The 15,774-nt window shown below is 36.3% G+C and overlaps 1 pseudogene across 1 annotated transcript in view; it reads left to right on the top strand.

Moving 5' to 3' along the window:
- Nucleotides 1-14,714, top strand: part of LOC122428270 — a 28,220-nt pseudogene extending 13,506 nt beyond the window's left edge. The window contains exons 3-6 of the transcript XR_006265680.1: nt 4,847-4,978; nt 10,340-10,427; nt 11,281-11,500; nt 14,317-14,714. The product of XR_006265680.1 is annotated as a UDP-glucuronosyltransferase 2B4-like (transcript). The remainder of the gene's footprint in view (nt 1-4,846; nt 4,979-10,339; nt 10,428-11,280; nt 11,501-14,316) is intronic.
- Nucleotides 14,715-15,774: the final 1,060 nt, after the last annotated feature.

The raw sequence follows: 15,774 nt of genomic DNA, 5'->3' as shown, positions 1-15,774 counted from the left end.
TTTCATTGGGTCCCATTTGTTTAGTTTTGCTTTTATTACCAATATTCTGGGAGGTGGGTCATAGAGGATCTTGCTGTGATTTATGTCAGAGAGTGTTTTGCTATGTTCTCCTCTAGGAGTTTTATAGTTTCTGGTCTTACATTTAGATCTTTAATCCATTTTGAGTTTATTTTTGTGTATGGTGTTAGAAAGTGTTCTAGTTTCATTCTTTTACAAGTGGTTGACCAGTTTTCCCAGCACCACTTGTTAAAGAGGTTGTCTTTTTTTCATTGTATATCCTTGCCTCCTTTGTCAAAGATAAGGTGTCCATAGGTCCGTGGATTTATCTCTGGGCTTTCTATTCTGTTCCATTGATCTATATTTCTGTCTTTGTGCCAGTACCATACTGTCTTGATGACTGTGGCTTTGTAGTAGAGTCTGAAGTCAGGCAGGTTGATTCCTCCAGTTCCATCCTTCTTTCTCAAGATACTTTGGCTATTCGAGGTTTTTTGTATTTCCATACAAATTGTGGAAATTCTTTGGTCTATTCTGGTGAAAAATACCGTTGGTAGCTTGAATAGGGATTGGGCATTGAATCTATAGATTGCTTTGGGTAGAATAGCCATTTTGACAATATTGATTCTTCCAATCCATGAGCATGGTATGTTTCTCCATCTGTTTGTGTCCTCTTTGATTTCTTTCATCAGTGTTTATAGTTTTCTATGTATAGGTCTTTTGTTTCTTTAGGTAGATATACTCCTAAGTATTTTATTCTTTTTGTTGCAATGGTGAATGGTATTGTTTCCTTAATTTCTCTTTCTGTTTTTTCCATTGTTAGTATATAGGAATGCAAGGGATTTCTGTGTGTTAATTTTATATCCTGCAACTTTACTATATTCATTGATTAGCTCTAGTAATTTTCTGGTAGAGTCTTTAGGGTTTTTCTATGTAGAGGATCATGTCATCTGCAAACAGTGAGAGTTTCACTTCTTCTTTTCCTATCTGGATTCCTTTTACTTCTTTTTCTGCTCTGATTGCTATGGCCAAAACTTCCAAAACTATGTTGAATAGTAGTGGTGAGAGTGGACACCCTTGTCTTGTTCCTGATTTTAGGGGAAATGCTTTCAATTTTTCACCATTGAGGATAATGTTTGCTGTGGGTTTGTCATATATAGCTTTTTATTATGTTGAGGTATGTTACTTCTATGCCTGCTCTCTGGAGAGTTTTAATCTAAAATGAGTGTTTGAATTTTGTCAAAGGCTTTCTCTGCATCTTATTGAAGATAATCATATGGTTTTATCTTTTCCAATTTGTTTAAATGTGGTGTAATTACATTGATGATTTGCGGATATTGAAGAAATCCTTACCTTGCATTCCTGGGATAAAGCCCACTTGGGTCGTGGTGTATGATGAAAATGCCCAACCAAGTCAAACAAAAGAGGAGGAAGATAAGGGAATCTACTGAATAAAGAATTTAGAATATGATAATATAAAAAGATCCAAAATCTTGAAACAAATGGAGTTTACAGATAAATAGCCCCTGGAGACAAAGATGTAAAAGATACAAGAATTGTTTAATAAAGACCTAGAAGAAATAAAAAGAGTCAATTAAAAATGAATAATGCAATGAATGAGATCAAAAACACTTTGGAGGGAACCAAGAGTAGAATAACGGAGGCAGAAGATAGGATAAGTGAGGTAGAAGATAAAATGGTGGAAATAAATGAAGCAGAGAGGAAAAAGAAAAAAGGATCAAAAGAAATGAGGACAACCTCAGGGACCTCTGGGACACTGTGAAACGCCCCAACATTCGAATCATAGGAGTTCCAGAAGAAGAAGACAAAAAGAAAGGCCATGAGAAAATACTCGAGGAGATAATAGCTGAAAACTTCCTAAAATGGGGAAAGGAAATATCCACTTCAAGTCCTAAGACCCCAGAGAGTCCCAAACAGGATAAACCCAAGGCGAAACACCCCAAGACACATATTAATCAAACTAACAAAGATCAAACACAAAGAACAAATATTAAAAGCAGCAAGGGAAAAACAACAAATAACACATAAAGGGATTCCCATAAGGATAACAGCTGACCTATCAGTAGAAACCCTCCAGGCCAGAAGGGAATGGCAGGACGTCCTGAAAGTAATGAAAGAGAATAACCTACAACCTAGATTACTGTATCCAGCAAGGATCTCATTCAGATATGAAGGAGAACTCAAAAGCTTTACAGATAAGCCAAAGTTGAGAGAATTCAGCACCATCAATCTGGATATTGACTTTAGTTTTATCTTCTTGTAATGTCCTTATCTATTTGGTATCATGATCATGATGATGACCTTGTAGGATGAGTTTGGAAATGTTCCTACCTTCCTCTTTAATTTTTAAAGATTTTTTTTTGAAGAACTGGTTTTAATTTTTCTATAATATTTCATAGAATATGTCAGTGAAGCCATCAGGTCCTGGGCTTTTATGTAGTGAAAGGTTATTGATTACCAATTCAATTTCTTTACTTATTAGGAGTGTTCAGATTTTCTACTTCTTCCTGATTCAATCTTGGTAGGTTTTGTTTTTAAGAAGTTCTCCACTCTTCTCATATATGTATTAATAATTTTTAGCTTATAATTATTCATGGTAGTCTCAGAATCCTATGTATTTTTTCAGTATCAGTTGTAATGTCCCAATTTCATTTCTAATCTTATTTATTTGAGTCACTTTTTTTCTTGATTAGTCCAACTAAAGGTTTTCAATTTTATCTTTTTGACAAGACACAGAAGAACAAATACTGTAAGATGTCACTTGTATATGAAATCTAAAAATGCTGAACTTGTAATAACAGAGAGTAATATGGTGGTTGCCAGGACTGAGAGGTGGGAGAACAAGAGAAATGTTGTTAAGGATACAAATTTGCATTTCTTAGTAAATAAGTACTAGAGATCTAAGGTAAAGAGTAGTGAATATTCATACATGCCCAGTCATGTCTGACTCTTTGTGACCCTGTGAACTATAGCCAGCCAGTCTCCTCTGTCGATGGGATTTTCCAGGCAGGAATATTGGGGTGGGATGCCATTTGAAATGTGGAATTATTCTAGTATAAAAAGTAACTTCTTTTTAATCAGAAAGGCTCAAGGAACACAAAGCAAAATAATTCAGAAACAATTCCAGGCAAATACGGATTCACCAGGAGCTTTATTTAGGTAGAAGTGAATTACCCAAAAGCTGACCAGACCTGTGCTGCAGAAAGCCCTGGACACCTCTTCCTCTTTGGAGCAGGTGCCCCCAGGGGGACTCATTGAAGTCATGCTGAAGGTCCTTCACTGCAGTTAGACATAACACATTCATGTGTGACATTCATTATACACGTTCAGGACAAAGGTATCATATGTAAAGAAACACAGAAGTATGGTTGCTCAAATAAGCAACTATAGAAGAGTAACTTCGAATTATAAACAGAACTCACAGAACTATTTCATAAAACATCCAAGCTATAATAATTGACTCCTCAAGTCAGTAGTTAGTAATTTAGACAGAGAGTTTGGAAATCATGACAAAGTTTAAGGTGAAGGATAGGATTACAGAGCTGAATGAATGACATAAAATGATTAGGATCATATTTTTTTTCATAGTGCTCATAGTCAGGAAATGAAATATTAAGAAATAACCTAAAATAATTCTCAAAAAGTCTGTCGGTAATAAATAAATGATTTAGTAGAATTATAACAACAAAGAACCAAAGGGAGTTGAATCCTGCAAGTAACTTCCTTCCAAGAATCTATGTTAGTAATTAACATCATGATTAATGAAGAGTCTGAGGATAATATAGCTTAATAGTATCTTCTTGTCACTACTGAGTACTGGCTCTATCTTATTTCCTGCTTATACAGAAACACATTTGAACGAATACATATAATGGAAGAATTTGACCTCATATCACGCATTCCTTTCCCAGGATCTCAAGGGTGAAAAATGCTTTTTTTAAAAAAAAGGGACATTATAAAAAATAATATGGAGTTCCTCAAAAAAAGTTTTAATGATTTCTTAGTGCTCAATATTTGTTAGCACAACTGACCAAAGTCCAAGAGGTGAAGTTAACATGTTCAAGAGAATTGGGGGAGTGGGGTGGGTGAGGGAGGGAAATCACTCTATTAGCTAACTGTATAATATGTCATAAGAATAATGTGCACTTTCTAACATAAAACCTGTCTATGCATAGAGCTTAGCAATTCCTTTTCTGTGTTTATATCCAAAATAACTGAAATTAGAATCCCAATGAGATATCTGTACAACATATGCATAAAAGCTCTATTCAAAGGAGCCAAGAGGTTGAAGCAACCCAAATGTCCATCAACAGAGGAAGCAATAAACAAAATGTCATATATACAAACAATGGAATATTACTCACCTTTAAAAGGAAATTCTGACACATGTCACAACATCAATGAACCTTACATTAAGGGAAAATAATTAGTCAGAAAAAAGACAAATACTGTACAATTCAACTTATAAGAAGTATCCAGACTAATCTCACTTGTAGAAACAGGGTAGAATGAAACTTGCCAAAGGCTGGAGAAAGAGGAAAGTAGAGTTTCTTAATGATCATAGACTTCCAGTCTTGTCTGATGAAACAGTTCTGGAGATTGGTTGCACAATGTGAGTATAATTAACACTAATATACTATATACTTAGGAACAATTAAGAAAGCAAATTTTATGCCATGTGTATCTTACCACAATATATTTGTAAGAAATCACTACTCTAATATCTCAAGGCAATTTCTGATTTTCTCTCTTTAGTTGCTTGTAGCAATTCCTCCAATAATGTATGCTATGCTGTTGCTGTTTTGTGATGGAGCAAATTCTTTTTTCACAGGAAATGGAAGAGTTTGTGCAGAGCTCTGGAGAAAATGGTATTGTGGTGTTTTCTTTGGGGTCAATGGTCAGTAACATGTCAGAAGACAGAGCCAAGGTGATTGCATCAGCCCTTGCTCAAATTCCACAAAAGGTAGATACAATAACTTAATCACGGACAACTATTTAATGAGTCTGTTAAACTCTGTAAAGATCTGATTTTAGACATTTACTATCAGAAAGGTAAATAATATGATAGCAGCAATTTATCTCATATCTATACATATATATATATATATATATGCATATATAAACCAAAATATACACGGCAGGTGCTACTGCAGTACAGGGAGTGCCTTTGATCCATGATAATTTTAATTATTCAACATAGTAATCAAAAAGAATGATATATAAGAGACACAGTGTGAATTTTGGTGTTATTAATACAATGGTAGCATGGGCAGGAAGATTAACCAGTAAATTCTGCTTTGTCACTTGTTCCTTTTCCTTGAAGGACTCCTGAGGACAAAACACACATACAGATGCTCTCGGGAGTTAAATTTTAACAATAAATGTAGTCATGCGATATTTATTCAAGTCAAACAATCCCACTGTGCATTGTTTTTGGAAGTAGTGTTTAATAATTTGTAATTTAAAAGAACATACTTCTTTGACAGCACTAATTAACTTATTATTAAAAATATTTACTGTTGTTCAGTCATTAAGTTATCTGAATCATTGTAATCCCATGGACTAGCCCATGCTAGGATCCCCTGTCCTTCATTATTGCCCATCCCCATAATGGTAGGCGCAGGGCATTGCAGGTTTGCTCAGACTCATGTTCATTGATTTAGTGATGCTATCTAACCATGTCATCCTCTGCCAGCCCTTTTCCTTTTGCCTTCAACCTTTCCCAGATCAGGGTCTTTTCCAATGAGTTATCAGGTGGCCAGAGTATTGGAGCTTCAGCATCAGTACTTCCAATGAATATTCAAGATTGGTTTCTTAAAGATTGACTGGTTTGATGTCCTTGTAGTCCAAGGGATTCTCAAGAATCTTCTCCAGCACCATAATTCAAAGGCATCAATTCTTCAGCACTTAAAGCTGTAAAGGGTATGCCTACAATGTGGGAGACCTGCGTTCTATCCCTGGATCAGCAAGATCCCCCGGAGAAGGAAATGGCAACCCACTCCAGTACTCTTGTCTGGAAACTCCCATGGATACAGGAGCCTAGTAAGCTACAGTCCCTGGAGTCCCAAAGAGTTGGACACGACTGAGTGACTTCACCTTATCTTACCTTACCTACCCTTCTTTACTGTCCGATTCTCATATCCATACATGATTACTGGAAAAAAAAAAATGGCTTTGATTATATGGACCTTTTTTGGCAGATTGATGTCTCTGCTTTTAATACTCTGTCGAGATTTGTCTTAGCTTTTCTTCCAAAAAGCAAGTGTCTTTTCATTTCATGGCTGCAGTCACTATCCACAATGATTTTGGAGCCCAAAAGATAAAATATGTCACAGCTTCCACATTTACCCCATATATTTGCCATGAAGTGATGGGACCAGATGCCATGAACTTATTGTTTTGAATGTTGAGTTTTAAGACAGCTTTTTCACATTCCTCTTTCACCCACATTAGGAGTCTCTTAGTTCCTCTTCACTTTCTCCTATTGGAGTGGTATCATCTGCATATCTGAGGTAGTTAACATTTCTTCCAGCAATCCTGATTCCAGATGTGAGTCACCCAGCCCAGTATTTTACATGATGAACTGTGCATATATAAGTTAAATAAGCAGAGTGACAATATACAGCTCTTTTGTACTCCTTTCCCTATTTTGAACTGCCGGGCCTGCCGGCAAAAGGAACAGGTCGAGGACGCAATCACCAGAGCACCTGAGAAATAAAAGACTAGGAAAGATGGGGTTGAGAGGGATGGAGTCATCTTGTGACAATCAGGTAAAGACTACCTAGACATAAACCATTCACAGGAGCCTGATAATCTTATCAGAGTCAGGAAAATGGGCAAATGGTGGCTGCAGCGATTTCCTTGAGGGAGGTGAGAAAGGCCAATTTGCACTTTAACAAATCAGGGGTGGCGGGACAGAGAGGGACCTCTTGATCTCTCTCAGGGCCGAGAAGGGGCCTGAGCAGTCAGGCCAGCTCCCCGCATTGAACCAGTCTGTTGTTTCATGTCTGGTTCTAGCTGTTGCTTCTCGACCTGCATACAGGTTTCTCAGGAGGCAGGTCAGGTGGTCTAGTATTCCCAACTCTTTAAGAATTTTCCACAATTTAGTGTGATCCACACAGTCAAAGGTTTAGTGTAGTCAATGAAGCAAAAATAGATGTTTTTCTGGAATTCTCTTGCTTTTTCTATGATCTAATGAATGATGGCAATTTGATTTCTGGTTCCTCTGCCTTTTCTAAAACCAGATTGCACATCTAGAAGTTCTTGGTTAATGTACTGCTCTGGCCTACCTAAATGATTTTTGGGTCTTACCTTGCTGGCATGTGAAAGGAACATAATTTTACATTAGTTTGAACATTCTTTGGCATTACCCTTCTTTGGTTTTGGAATGAAAACTTGCCTTATCCAGTCCTGTGGCCACTGCTGTGTTTTCCAACTTTGCTGCCATATTGAGTGCAGCACTTTAACAGTATCATCTTCTAGGATTTGAAATACCTCAGCTGAAATTCCACTAGCTTTCTTCATAGTAATACTTCCTAAGGTCCCATTTTCTTCACACTCCAAGACGTCTGGCTCTAGGTGAGTGTCCGCACCATCACGGTTATCCACATTATTAAGGCCTCTTTTGTATAGTTCTTTTGTGTATTCTTGCCACCTCTTCTTAATATCTTCTGCTTCTGTTAAGTTCATACAATTTCTGTCCTTTACTGTGCCCATCTTTGCATGAAATGATCCCTTGGTATTTCTAATTTACTTGAAGAGATCTCTAGTCTTTCATATCCCATTGATTTCTCTATTTCTTTGCATTGTTCATTTAAGAAGGCCTTCTTTTCTCTCCTATCTATCCTCTGGAATTATGCATTCAGTTGAGTATATCTTTCTTTCCCTTTCTCCCTTGGCTTTCACTTCCCTTCTTTTCTCAACTATTTATAAACCCTCCTCAGATAACCACTTTGCCTTCTGGCATGTCCTTTTCTTTGGGATTGTTTTGATCACTGCCTCCTGTACAATGTTACACGCCTTTATCCACAGTTATCAGATATAATCCCTTGAATCTATTCATCACCTCCACTGTGTAATTTTATGGGATTTGATTTCTGTCATACCTCAATGGCCTAGCGGTTTTCCCCACTTTCAATTTAAGTCTTTCTTCAATTCAAATCTGAATTATGCACTAAGGTGCTCATGATCTAAACCACAGTCAACTCCAGGTTTTCTTTTGCTGACTGCATAGAGCGTCTCCATTTTCAGCTGTAAAGAAAATAATCAATCTGATTTTGGTATTGACCATCTGGTGATGTCCATGTATAGAGTCATCAGTTCTTGGAAAAGGATATTTACTATGACCAGTGTGTTCTCTTGACTGAAGTCTGTTAGCCTTTGCCTGCTCCTTTTAGTACTACAAGGCCAAACTTGCCTGTTATCCTAGATATCTCTTGACTTCTTACTTTTACATTCCAATCCATATAATGAAGACTTTTTCTTCTTCTTCTTCTTCTTCTTTTTTTTTTTTTTTTTTTTTTTAGTGTTAATTCTAGAAGGTCTTGTAGGTCTTGCTGAATCAATCAACTTCAGCTTCTTCAGCCTTACTGGCTGTGGCATAGACCTGGATTGCTGTGATGTTGAATGGTTTGCCTTGGAAATGAAACAAGATCATTCTGTTGTTTTTGAGATTGCACCCAAGCACTCCATTTCTGATCTTTTTGTTGACTGTGAGGGCTACTCCATTTCTTCTACGGGATTCTTAACCACAGTGGTAGATATAATGGTCATCTGAAATAAATTCACTGAACTTGTCCATTTTAGTTCCTGGATTCCTGAGATGTTGTTCATTCTTGCCATCTCCTGCTTGACCATGTCCAATTACCTTGATTTCATTGGCCTAACCTTCCAGGATTCTATGTTCTTAACAGCATCAGACTTTCACCACCAGTCACATCCACAACTGAGCATCATTTCTTCACTGGCCCAGTCACTTCATTCTTTCTGGAACTCTTAGTAATTGCCCTCCACTCTTCCTCAGCAGCATATTGGACACCTTCTGACCTGGAGAACTCATCTTCCAGTGTCATATATTTTTGCCGTTTCATATTATTCATGCAGTTCTCATGGCAAAAATACTGGAGTGGTTGGCCATTCTCTCCTCCAGCGGACCACACTTGTCAGCACACTCCACTATGACCCGTCTGCCCTTGGGTAGCCCTACATAGCATAGCTCATAGCTTCATTGAGTTGCACAAACCCTTATACCATGACAAGGATGTGATCTATGAAGGGGATTAATACATTATAAATAAGCCAAAACATTTATCTTAAGAGATTGATTGCATACATTTTCCTCTTTGTAATCAAAACATGTAAAATTCTAATAAAATAACTTCGCATTTAACAACTTGATATAATTAAACTCTTTTATAACACTCAAAAATAAATAAATCAGTGACTGTTCAATCTGAAAATGAGCACTCCATATAAAGAAAGCAAATAAATGTGTAGGTTATGTGTAATCTGCCACCGACTTATTGTGTTAGAAACAAAACCAGCTATCCATGGAAGAAAAGTTATGACAAATCTAGACAGCATGTTAAAAAGAAAAGATATCACTTTGCCCAGAAAAGTTCATATAGTCAAAGCTATGGTTTTTCAGTAGTCATGTATGGATGTAAGAGTTGGACCATAAAGAAGGCTGAGTGCCAAAGAATTGATGCTTTTGAATTGTGGTGCTAGAGAAGACTCTTGAGAGTCCCATGGAGTGCAGGATCAAACCAGTCAAACCAATGGAAATTAACCTTGAATATTCATTGGAAGGACTAATGCTGAACCTGAAGCTCCAATACCTTGGCCACCTGATGTAGACTCATTGAAAAAGATCCTGATGCTGAGAAAGATTAAGGGCAGGAGGAGAAGGGAGTGACAGAGGATGAGTTGGTTAGATAGCAACACCAAATCAATGGATATGAATATGAGAAAATTCTGGGAGATAGTGAAAGACAGGGAAGCCTAGCATGCTGCAGTCCATGCAGTGCAAGGAGTTGGATACAACTTAGTGACTGAAAAGCAACAACAAAACAGTTTTTTAAATATTTGAGTTGTTCACTGAAAATCTTACTTGTCTGTGCTATCATGTGCACATAATTAACACATCAAACATAGGTATTCCTATTTATGTCTTGGTATTAATAGTTACCATTACTTAATATGTCTTCATATCCTTACATGTCATGTGGAGGACGTGTAATTCTATGTATTTGAGTCAATTTAGAAATTATTAGTACAACTTTGAAGTTCAACTCATAGAATAAGTTATTTCCTTTACTTTTAACAGGTTCTATGGAGATATGATGGCAAAAAACCAGATACCTTAGGACCCAACACCCGGTTGTATAAATGGCTTCCCCAGAATGACCTTCTTGGTGAGACTTGTTAGAACAAATAATGAAAACATGAGTAACAGCAGAGCAGAGTGAGAATACTTCAACAGGAAACACACTTACAAAGCAATTATTCAAACACCGAAAAAGAAAACTACTAATTTTTATAATTTTCTTTGCTATGGTAAAAAAGGAGAATATATAAAAGTTGTCATTTTATTCTACGTAGTCACATCCCTTACAGCCTGAATCTTTACTTGGCTGTAATTGCTTCTCACAGTGAACTTTTCAGTAACTTCCTGGATTGTTGTTCTGTCTCTGAATTCTTTCCTTATACTTATCTTTTCCAACTGTAGAGGTATGTTAAAAGCTACTAAAAATAAGAACTCTCCTGCCATTACCAGTGACTCTCAATTTTCTGTAAGAAAAAATTCACAATCATTTTTGTGAAGCAATAACACTTCAAGATAAAATTTAGCTTTTCCTTCCTCTGTTTCCAGTGCCACTAACATTATCCTTCTTTTCCCCTGACACCATTCCTATCAAACTAAATGACTTCACTATATCTTTAGGAGAATAAATTCCCACATGCCCTCCTCTTTTTTTGCACATGGGTTTCTTTTACCCAGAATGCTCTTTCAAGTTGTTCACCTGCCAATCCTGGATTCATTTGTGACGTTCAAGTGACTCAGTGCCTCTTTCACAAAGTCTTCATTTACCCCTTCAGCAGACATAGCCGTTTCTTCTCTGAGTTCTGAAAGCAAGTTAAAAGCTCTTTCATATGTGTAATAATCTGTTATCTAAAAGATATTGCTTCTTCCAGTGCCTTATAATACCCATTTCTCATTTTATTCTGTTATAATTAATATTTTTACTGAAATCCACTCAATCCTAGGCCATCCAAAAACCAAAGCCTTTATAACTCATGGTGGAAGCAATGGCGTTTATGAGGCCATCTATCACGGGATCCCTATGGTGGGCACTCCTTTGTTTGCTGATCAAGATGATAACATCGCTCGAATGAAAACCAAGGGAACAGCTGTCAGGTTGGACTTGGAAACAATGTCAGCAAGTGATTTGCTCAACGCATTGAAGGAAGTCATTAATAATCCTTCGTGAGTACATATATGTGTGTGTGTGTGTGTGTGTGTGTGTGTATATATATATATATATATATATATTTTTTTTTACTAGCTAATCCTAAAGAAGTTCTCATCTGAAGACCAGGGACTCAGCCATGTGTCTTCACATAAGCACAATGAGGTGTAAGATTTGCTCAATGCTTTGAAAACAGACAATAATAACGAGTTGTGAGTGTCACATTCAGATTTTTTCATGGTTTTATGGAAAAGGTTTGTCAGTGGTTTAAAGATAGTGGAGAAATTTTGACAAACTTAATCATTAGAATGCGAAGAGCCACTGAAATGGTAATAGAAGGATTAAGAAGCACTGAGAACAGTTACTGTAGGGAACCATGAATGCTGTGGATCCTCATCTGCCCACTTTACTCTCTTTCAGCATGTGAACTTCTCAAAGGTTTTAAACTCTTAAAAGATGGTTTATTTTCAGTAAACCACCATGACATAATCCATTTCAAATTCCAATTGCATTTAATATTTTCCAAGTTTTCTATGCTAATATTTTGACTCCATCTCTGATAAATGATAAACAGCTATAACTTTCTAATTACCCAGTTTCAACTATGTATATACTACTTATAAAGGTGGGTATATTCTTGGGGCTATTTTTTTACTGTGGTCATTTTGTCTTGTTTGGAAGAATTATAAAATCTAAACATAATTGATTTGGGAGGAGAATGCTGATGTGAAAAAGTGAAAGTGTTGGTTTCTCAGCTGTGTTGGACTCCTTAGGACCCCATGGACTGTATCCCACCAGACTCCTCAGTCCGTGGAATTTTCCAGGCAAGAACATGGGAGTAGGTAGCCATTCCCTTCTCCAGAGGATCTTGTTGACCCGGGTACAAACCAGGTCTCTGCATTGCAGGCAGATTCTTTACATCTGAGCCACCAGGGAAGCCCATATGTTAGGATATTCCTTTTTTAAAAAATGCTACACAATTTTTAAAGGTTATTTTCCATTTAAAGTAATTACCAAATAGCAGTTAAATTTCCAGTGTGGTACAACACCTCCTTGAGCTTATATCATTCCCAATAATTTTGCCTCCTACTCCCCCACCCGTGTGTTTCTACTCCCCCAAATCTGATAACCAATAGATTGTTCTCTATATCTGCTAGTCTGTAATAATATTTTGATTCCATTATTGATAAATGGTAAACAACTAGAATTTTCTAATTCACTCAATCACAACTATGTAGATACACCTTATAAATGTAAGTATATTCAGAGTTTTTTACTTGTGCTCATTTTTGTCTTATTTGGAATAGATAGTTATGTTGGGTTATCCCTATTTAAAAGCCACATTTTCTGAAAACAGAAATATTTGATTTCCAAATCACTTCAGGATATACATGAATTTCAATGACACAATTATATTAATATCACAAATATGATGTATATATTTCCCCTTTTTTATCATAATGACTTTGTAAATAAAACATTTTGAGAATGTGTCAGTAATGGCAGCAAAATGCATTTTGTGTTTTATAAGCAGTGTTATTTAAATTTAATTTTAGCACAGCTATTTTCCTAAGTGAGCAGCATAAAAAGCACTTTTTTCTTTTTTTAAAAGAAACAAATCTATCATTTGCTGTTTTTATGTAAATATACATATCTCTAGTATATTTATATGTCTTTTGAATTTTTAACAGTGTAGTGTTGGTGTCAAAAATGAAGATATACTGAATGTTCATGATATGCTACATGTTGTATTCAGTAAAACAGTGTTACTTTACACATATTAAGTAACTTCTTTATTGTAGTCTATCCCTATTATATTAAAAATATATTTCCAGGATTACTGCAGTCTTCTCAAAAACCCAGTTCTCCTCCTGTGTTTTTGACAGAAAAGGGAGAAAAGTTACTTCCATTGTTATTACTACATTGTCATGTAATAACACTTTGTGATTTAAAGTTCATGAGCTATATCTCTTTATTCTTCTTTCTTGTCTATTAGTCTGACAGCATTTCAACAGTAGAAACAAGTGTGTCTGCAATGCCTGAGAGTGAAATGTTGAGCCTTCTCCAGACTTTCTAGAACAAGAACCAGAACAACAATACTAGTAAACATGTACTGTCTACTGCATGCTAGGAATGCCTCTAAGAATCAGTAAAATATTCTCAAAATAATTATATAAGGTACTATCCCTAGCCATTTTATATAACAATGAAAAACTGAGAAACAGATTCTATCATGATTGAACCCTCCAAAGTAAAATTAAAAGCATAAAAAATTAAAAGGTTTTAAATTGTTAATAAAATTATTATTATTTTTTTTAAATCTGAGGAACAGACAGAATAAAAAAGCAGCCAACAAAGAGTCAGGAATCAAACTGTCAATCTACTTCCACACTTTCAACCACCACTTCACTAATGTAAGATCAGCCCTGTCTGGACATTTCTCCAGACCTCATCACTGATTTACCTGCTATATCTGGATTATAACATTTTGAAATACATCTACCAGGTCTATTAACAATTCTTTATTAGATAATTCAAACTTTGGACAAACATATTACAAATTTCTTTTATTTCCCTTTGGGACGGCTCATTCCATTCTTCAGAATGTACAATCTTGTTCTCTCCCATTTTCTTTCTTTTCTTTGTAGCTTGAAATGCTATGCATTTAAGAAATCCTAGCCCTTAAGATAATATCTCAATAATCACCTCAGAGAAAATTATCTATTTTTCTTCCACTCTGTGTTGCACTCTGTGTTACCATCTGCAAGAAAATTTCACATATTTACCTATTATAGCTCATTCCATAAATGATCACTGTTTGATTTTCCTTCAGCTACAAAGAGAATGTGATGAGATTATCAGCCATTCAACATGATCAGCCGATGAAGCCCTTGGACAGAGCAGTCTTCTGGATCGAGTTTGTCATGCGCCACAAAGGAGCCAAGCACTTGAGGCCAGCTATCCATGACCTCACCTGGTTCCAGTACCACTCTTTGGATGTCATCGGGTTCCTGCTGGCCTGTGTGGCAACTGCCATGTTTGTCATCACAAAATGTTTTCTGTTTTGTTGCTGGAAGTTCACTAAGAGAGGAAAGAAGGGTAAAAGAGACTAACTGTATCTGAGACCTCAGCACAGGGGTCCCCAACCTCTGAGATCTAATGCCTGATGATCTGAGGTCGAGCTGATGCAATAATAGAAATAAAGTGAGCAATAAATGCAATATGCTTGAATCGTCCCAAAACCATTGCTTCCTACTCCAGTCCATGGAAAAATTGTCTTCCATGAAACTGGTTCCTGGGGCCTAAAAGTTTGGGTACTGGTGTTCTAGCAGCTCTGCCTCATAAGTAGAATTCCTCCATAAAACTATGTGGGTATGTATTGAAATTTATTATTTTAATGCAAAAGTTGTACTAAAAAGATATGATTGAATTTAACTGTTTTTCACATGTTGGGTGTAGAAACAAGAACAAAAATAGTCTATTCATAGTATCCATATTACTTTGTAGATATTCAGAATTTTGCCTTCATATTTGTATAGAATTTTATAGCTTTTCCTTGCTATAGATATTGTTCAATAATTGGAATTCTTTTGAAAGATTCACCCTTTTAGTTGTGAGACCACTAATAGTTCTTCATTTATACTATGCATCCAACCTCAGCATCACTTTTTACCTAAAGCCATGGCAAGACACTTGCCCTCATGCAATTAAACTCATTTGCGTTTGGAGTGTTTGTGGAATTAGCAAACTGCTACATGCTTCCTTTTATAAAATTGAGATATTTACAAAAAAACTTTAATTTTATGACCTAATTCTCTTCTTGTCATCCACCATTTATTCACCTATCATTTTCACCCCCATAATCAGCCTTTGCTAATAGATATAAGTTCTCAACTGTATGTTAGGAAAATTATAGCCTGAACTCTAAAGGGACTTTTGAATTTTCATTCTCTCCTGAACACATCTGTGATCTTATCTATATCTATATACATAGCTAAATCTATGTATATTTTTAAAATTCAGGACACAGCACCACTTAGCTCCTTGCAGATATGATGAAAAATTCAATGGGTTTCTTGAACATAGACTGAATTATTTGCTATTATATTATAATATGGGCTTCCCTGGTAGCTCAGCTGGTAAAGAAACCACCTGCAATGCAGGAGGTCCCAGTTTGATTCCTGGATTGAGAAGATTCCCCTGGAGAAGGGATAGGCTACCCACTCCAGTATTCTTGGGCTCCCCTGGTGGCTCAGATGGTAAAGAATCTGCCTGCAATGAGGGAGACCTG

Source organism: Cervus canadensis, chromosome 26, assembly GCF_019320065.1.
Source record: "Cervus canadensis isolate Bull #8, Minnesota chromosome 26, ASM1932006v1, whole genome shotgun sequence".
Lineage (NCBI taxonomy): Eukaryota > Metazoa > Chordata > Mammalia > Artiodactyla > Cervidae > Cervus > Cervus canadensis.
The sequence above is the reverse complement of the archived record's forward strand: the minus strand, read 5'-3'. Positions and strand labels throughout refer to the sequence as shown.